Below are 6,269 nucleotides of genomic sequence, written 5' to 3'. Positions count from 1 at the left end.
GGAGATGATGCCCTGCACCGGCACAAGGCAGGTCCCCGCACGCTGTCTGGCTCCCAGCCCCGCAGCCTGCCCCGGGAGGGTATTTACCTGCACCTGGTTTCGGCAAGGCACGTGCTTGTGCGTGGCTCCCTCGGCCGCCGGTGGCCCCTCACTTGGCATGGCGCTGGGGCAGCAGGACGGCAGCCCCGGCGCAGCCCGGCAGGAACTGCCTCCCACGGCACCCCGCGAGTTAGGCGGCACGGTGCTGGCGGCTGGGCTCTGTCTGTAACCCAACCGCCAGGGCTTGCAGCAGCATCAATAATGTAAGGGATGTGCTGCTCCAGCCCAAAGACTTTTCCGAAGGAGCAGGAAAGGGCCCCCATGGCGGGGAGCATCCCCCCAGGGGGACACTGCAGGGGACAGCAGAGCACTGTCACCACCCCAAAACCAGACCCTGCCACCTCCCCATGCCTTGGGGCTCCCTGTGCTCTCCCCTGGGGATTCAGCCTCTTCCTCTGGCCAGCACGTAGGAGGATGAAGCCCAGGGACCCATTTGGCCCCATAAAGCCAAACTGCAGCACCAAGAGAGAGGAGACAATTTTGCAGAGCTCAAGGCACACGCCACCCCAGCACTGGGAGCATGGCCAAGGGGAGCACCGCAGAGGAAGAACCTAACACCAGACCAAATCCCACAGCCCCACTGGGAAGCAGAGAGGAGCCAGGAGCCCAGGGGGTACCCCCGATGCCATGCCATGCACGTTGTGTGTGCGTGCAGGGTGCCACGTGTGCCCATACACAACTGTCGAGGGGGTTTGCATGTGTCACACGTGTGCCCCGTGGCAGTGCCGGCAGCGTGTTTGCACACACACGTGCCCAGGCACAGGGTGACCACATCAAATGTTAATGCCAGGGCTGGATTCCTGCGGCTGCAGGTTCATGAAAGTTTAAGCAGCAGCAGCGGGAACTTGCTGCCCCACACAGATCACCTGCGGGCAGTGGCAGGACCAGTGCAGGCAGGGGCTGCTGGCAGACAGGGGCAGCACCCACTCCACCTCCTCTCGGGTGGTATTTGGGGAGACCCAGGGGAGGAGCAGCAGCAGCAGCAGCCAGCTGTGCAGCAGCTGGGGGAACCCAAGAACCAGCAGCAGTCACTGGACCAAACCCATTGGCCTCCCCCAGGACCAGGAGAGCCCCATGGCTGGCACCTACGGCGCTCTCTTCTCACCAGCCCGATCCCTCCCTGCCATGTTTGCAGCAGACTGAGTATCAGCCATGATCTGACAGCTTTGGTCTCCTCCCTGCATTAATTTCTGGGCCAGAGACACGCCAGTGGGGTCTGCACAGAGGGAGGCTGCCGTGGAGCTGCAGGGAGAGCAGAGGGACGGAGCAGGAGGGGAGGCACCCAGCAGGTATCAGGAGAGGGTCTATGGAGTGACACAAGCGTGGGATCAGTGGGAAAGAGCCTCAGCAGAGCCCGAGCCACACAGGGAGCATCACCTCACAGGAGCCCCTCCATGGCACTGGCATGGTCCACGCACAGGTCTGCCATCACCACCATGCCGTATGGGGCTGATGCAGCCTTTCCTGCCCGCAGCGCAGGTGCCTGGCCCACACCACTGCGCCATCCCTCCTCCTGGCACGAGTGCATGCAGCGACACCCGGGCACCACGATGTGGTGGGGAACCACCATGGACAAGGGCACGGCCCCTCCCTCACCTGCTGGCAGTGAGCAAGGAGGTACCCAGCTGGTGAGAAGCTGCTGCAGGTCCCCACCTCTGTCCCACCACCCCACCACCTCCATCCCACTGCCCTTGCTGGTCCCTACCTCTGTCCCCGCCAGCCTTGGCCAAGCCAGGCAGGGAAGAGGAGGGACTGACGGTGCTCTCCGTGCCTTGCGGCGCTGGCACGGCTCCCCATGCTGTTGCCATGGCTGTGCCTGCTGTGCCTGCCCATGATAAGGGCTCTCTGAGAGGAGACGTGGAGGAAGGGAGAGCAAGAGAGAATAGAGCAGGCAGCCTGGCCTCAGCCCAGCGCGCTTCATCCCACGCAGGGGCTGCCTTCCATGGTCCCAGCCCCCATACTGGACCCTCCCACACCTCCCCGGGTTCTTCATCCATGGGCACAGCGTTCACCTGCCTTTGGCACAGCAGAGCTGGGGAAGGGGCATTCATTGCCCAGGCACAGCCAGATGGTGGCAGACACTGGGGGCCAGAGGGGGAACGCACAGCCATGAACCCCAAACCGTGGGGCACCCACACTTGGCAGCTGTTTCCAGGGTGTCTGGGCATGGCTGCATCCAGCAGCAGGACAGGGGAGGGACCCTGGGTTCAAAACCTGGCAGTGAGGGGTTCCCTGGGGCAGCAATGGGGACCAGGGCTCTGGGAGAAGATGCCCAAAGCTTCCTCTGACCCCATCACCCCTGAACGGCTCCAGCCACGTGGCTGAGCCAGGGAAAGCCACCTCGCCCCAGGGCAGCCCCTGTCCCACCACTGCAGCCCAGGGCCGTGCCAGGGCTGGGTGCAGAAAGAGGGAGGCTTTGGCCACCGGGGTTCTGCTTTGCCCACCCCAGCTTGGCATGACGCGTGGCTGCCCGGGACTGTACCTTTGGAGCACCGGCATTGGCAGGGCAGAGCTCCCGGGGTGGCAGCTCTGCCGTCTCCAGGCAGGTCTGCGGTCACCAGCTGGCCCTGGGTCCACTTACAGCCTGTTTCCAGTTACAGCTGGAGCGGGGCCCCATGCCACCGCACCACGCCGTGCCGGCCCCACTGCTGCCGTGCCTCGCGGGAGCTCTGCACCCCGGCCCCATGGAGCCAGCCCAGCTGGCCAGGCACCTGCCCGCTGTGGCATCTCTCATCACATCCCCTTCCCCAGCATCAGTTCTGCACAGTATCACTGTGCATCCACTTTTAAACACCCATGTGCAGGTGCGACAACCCTGCCACAGCTCTCGCTGCTCCAGCCACAATTCCCAGGGATGCTGGGAACACCTGGACAGGCTGGATCCTTCCAGCAACAGGCAATGTGACAGCAGCATGGTCCTCCAAGCCCCCGAGGCACCGGGGGAGTCTCTCTTTGCCATCCCAAGCACCCATCACACCCCTGAACTGGCTGCCGATTTCCAGCCCCTCCAGTTCCACCCCCCCAAACTGAGGATAGGGACCCAGCATCTCCCGGAGGATGCACACCGTGTCCCTGCCTGCCGGCTGCTGCCTGACACCAAGAGCTGCCTGTGAGGGAGGCATTATCAGGAGGAGAGAGACCGGAGCAGACGCTAGAAGCAGAGACCAGCTGGGCGCGAGGTGTCCTGGGCTTAGCACTGGCATGCACCCAGGAACGCTGGCTGGTGGCCTCAGAGCCAGGTCACAGCCCCACGCCATCGCCTCGGCACTGGAGCTGAGCCCAGGGGCCCCGCAGAGCTCAGCTGCAGGGCCAGGCAGCTTTCCCAGGGTAGAACAGGCCTGAGGTAAAAGGAATTTGGGGAAGGGGTGGTCGGAGACATGGGGCAGAGGCTCCTGGGGAAGGAGGGGGAGTTTAGGGGAGGAAGCTCTGCTCTGGAGGGCAGCAAGAATGCTGGGACTGTGGGGAAGGTGCAAGTCGGAAGGTGAGATAAGGAGTCTAAAGGCAGCAAGCAAACAGGCAGGGACAACCAGACACGAGAGGACACCGTACACCCTGAACCGCAGGAGCCGAGCCCCACGCCGCAGTGTTCGCATAAGGACCAACACTGCACACAAAGGTCCCTCCCTGGTCCTTCCCATTGTGGCCTCCACGAGCCCAAGGGACATGCCACCTGGCTGGGGGACTCACAGCCACTCACCTGGGGTAGCCTAGCTCACCCACATGGCAGCGGGCCGGTTGGTACTGCCTGAAGCCCCTGGCTCTGCCGGCGTCGTGCTCTTGGCCTCGCTCTCTGCCGGGGACCGTCACTCCCCTGGCAGCCGCAGGACCATATTTGCTGTGTGGCAGCTGCAGGCTGCTGCTATCCAATGCATATTTGATGACTGCTATTATTCTCATCTCCACTCGTGAGCGGAGGGACAGGAGCTGATCTTCCCTCTGCAGAGCCAGGGAACATCAGGGAGGGAGCGGCTGGAGGGGTGCAGGGCAGCCAGCTCTGGTCCCCATCCCTTCCTTCCCCGGTGACGTGGCTGGACAGTCCTGCAGCCCCTTCCCTCCCGGGACGTAGATCTGCACCACCTCTCAGTGTCACAAACCCCAGATGTGAACAGCCGGTGAGTGGCCCTGACCCCCTCCTGTCCCCAAACCAAGGCAAATTTAGGAGGAATCACAGGGACATGGGGGTGGTCACCCCCCACGCTCCTCTCCAAAGTAGGGCTGGCACCAACCAGCTCTCCTGGTGCTCCCAGGCCAGGCACAGAGAAGGAATCTAGACCATGGCATCATCCTGACAATACCGGACTGCCCTCTCCTCCTCAGGACGGGCAGGGCATTTCCACCTGCCTTCACAAAGCATCCGAGATCAGCAGGGCAAAGAGCCTCAGAAAAGCTTCATCCTCCCCGCTCCAGCACCGGGTTCCTGCATCACACCAAACCGGGGACCATTTTCCTGCAGCAATGGAGCCCGCAGCCCTCCCAAAGCCAGATGCTGCACCGCCCGAGCCGGGAAAACCTCCGCTTCCTTCTCCTCCGTGCAGACACGTCCCTGCCGTAATGCGGTGGGTATTTATTATGCTGATTCCTCAGAAAGCGAGGGCTTAACTGCAAATTACAATCAATAGCCCCAATCCCCAAGGGGCAGGTTCATCATTTAGCAGGCGCAACCAGAGGAATTCAAAACTATTTGCCAGCCATAAATCCTCCTCTCCACAGCCTCCCGAGCCAGCCCCACACAATGCGCGATGCCTGGTTGGGGTGACCCTTGTCAGCATTTGAAACAATTAAGCTGTCACTGCAGATCGTGACTCTTATATACAGCCCTGAGCAGCACTTTAAGATGTCAGCGTGACGGGGTGAGGGAAGCTGGCTGAGGCGAGCCCGCCGCAGTAACTGTCTCTCATTGAATTAAATGAATGTATTTGGAGTCAGAGTCTCTTTTTATTACCTTGCAAACGATTCCTGACTAAATTAAATTATAAAAGGAGTGTTCAGCCAATCAAACCTGCTTGATTGCCTGGAACAGGCATTTTAAACAGAGCACGCCTCGGGCTGTCGCTGTTTCCAGGACTAGATGGAGGGTGGCTGATGGACTGTATCGAAGCCGATCCACCCCGCTTCACACCTGGAGCGCCGCTCAGCAGCGATGCACGGCCACACACCGCAAGCAAGGCAGGCCCAGGGACAGGGCAGGATCAGTGCAGCCCTCTGGGATCGGGGTATGGTGCTAATGAAACTGGAGCCGGCTGAAAGAGCAGAGGAATGGCAGGGGGCTGCAGTGCAGAAGAGCAGAGCGCCAGCCAGGCTGCCAAGGGTGGCTTTCTCTGAACGTTGTCCAGCCAAGCCTTCCCTTGTACAGTGGCGAAAATGCAGTGTGCTGCTCTTCGATGGGCAACCCCACAGCTCCTGCCTGCAACTCTCCCCCATCCTCCTGGACAGAAGAAAGCCCTTCTCCAAAAACACTCGGCAAGGAGGCTCTGAGCACATCTCCCTTCGCTAACTCCCCCACAGAGCTAACGAGGGGTCTGACCAATTCCATAAACCTCAGGAAGCTCCAGTGCAATCCTAATGCCGCTGTAGATTCCCGCCCTGCCCTTAGGACCTTGCTTTCTCAGGATTCGGAGATATCTTCAGGCAAACCTGCTCCTGTGCTGAACTGCAACGTCTGCAGCTTTTAACGTTAGTGGAGAACAATTAGGGAAGCCGTCTGGAAGAATGAACACTGCAATTAAATGCATGTATTTTCAAATACAGCTATAAACTTGCTTGCAAAAAAGCTACTCTCACTAAAAAAAGAAGTTAGCTTCTTCTGGCTTAACTATTTTTACTTCATCCCCATTCCAAATTTCATCATGTATCAGTTCATTTTGAACAGGATAAAATGCCCAATTTCCTAAATGAAGAGTAAGGCTAATTAGACAGAGGGTTTTTTAACGATGGCACACTAGACTAGTCAATTTGAAACCCGAACACACTGAGAGGTAGGCACTAACTAACCAAGGACATGTTTTAGCAGGCAATACTGTGCATTTCAGCCTCACACAAGCATCAACCGTTTCCCCAACTCCACACACTACCTGGCCTAAGGACGAAGCCCAGTCAGCTGTTCTGCCTGCCCGGTCGCGTGCCAGGGCTTGGCAGGCTCCTGGGTTTGGAGCGAAAAGTCAGAAACTCAG

The sequence above is a fragment of the Platalea leucorodia genome (assembly GCF_965183815.1).
Source record: "Platalea leucorodia genome assembly, chromosome: 5".
NCBI classification, from domain to species: domain Eukaryota; kingdom Metazoa; phylum Chordata; class Aves; order Pelecaniformes; family Threskiornithidae; genus Platalea; species Platalea leucorodia.
Note: the sequence above shows the minus strand (reverse complement) of the source record.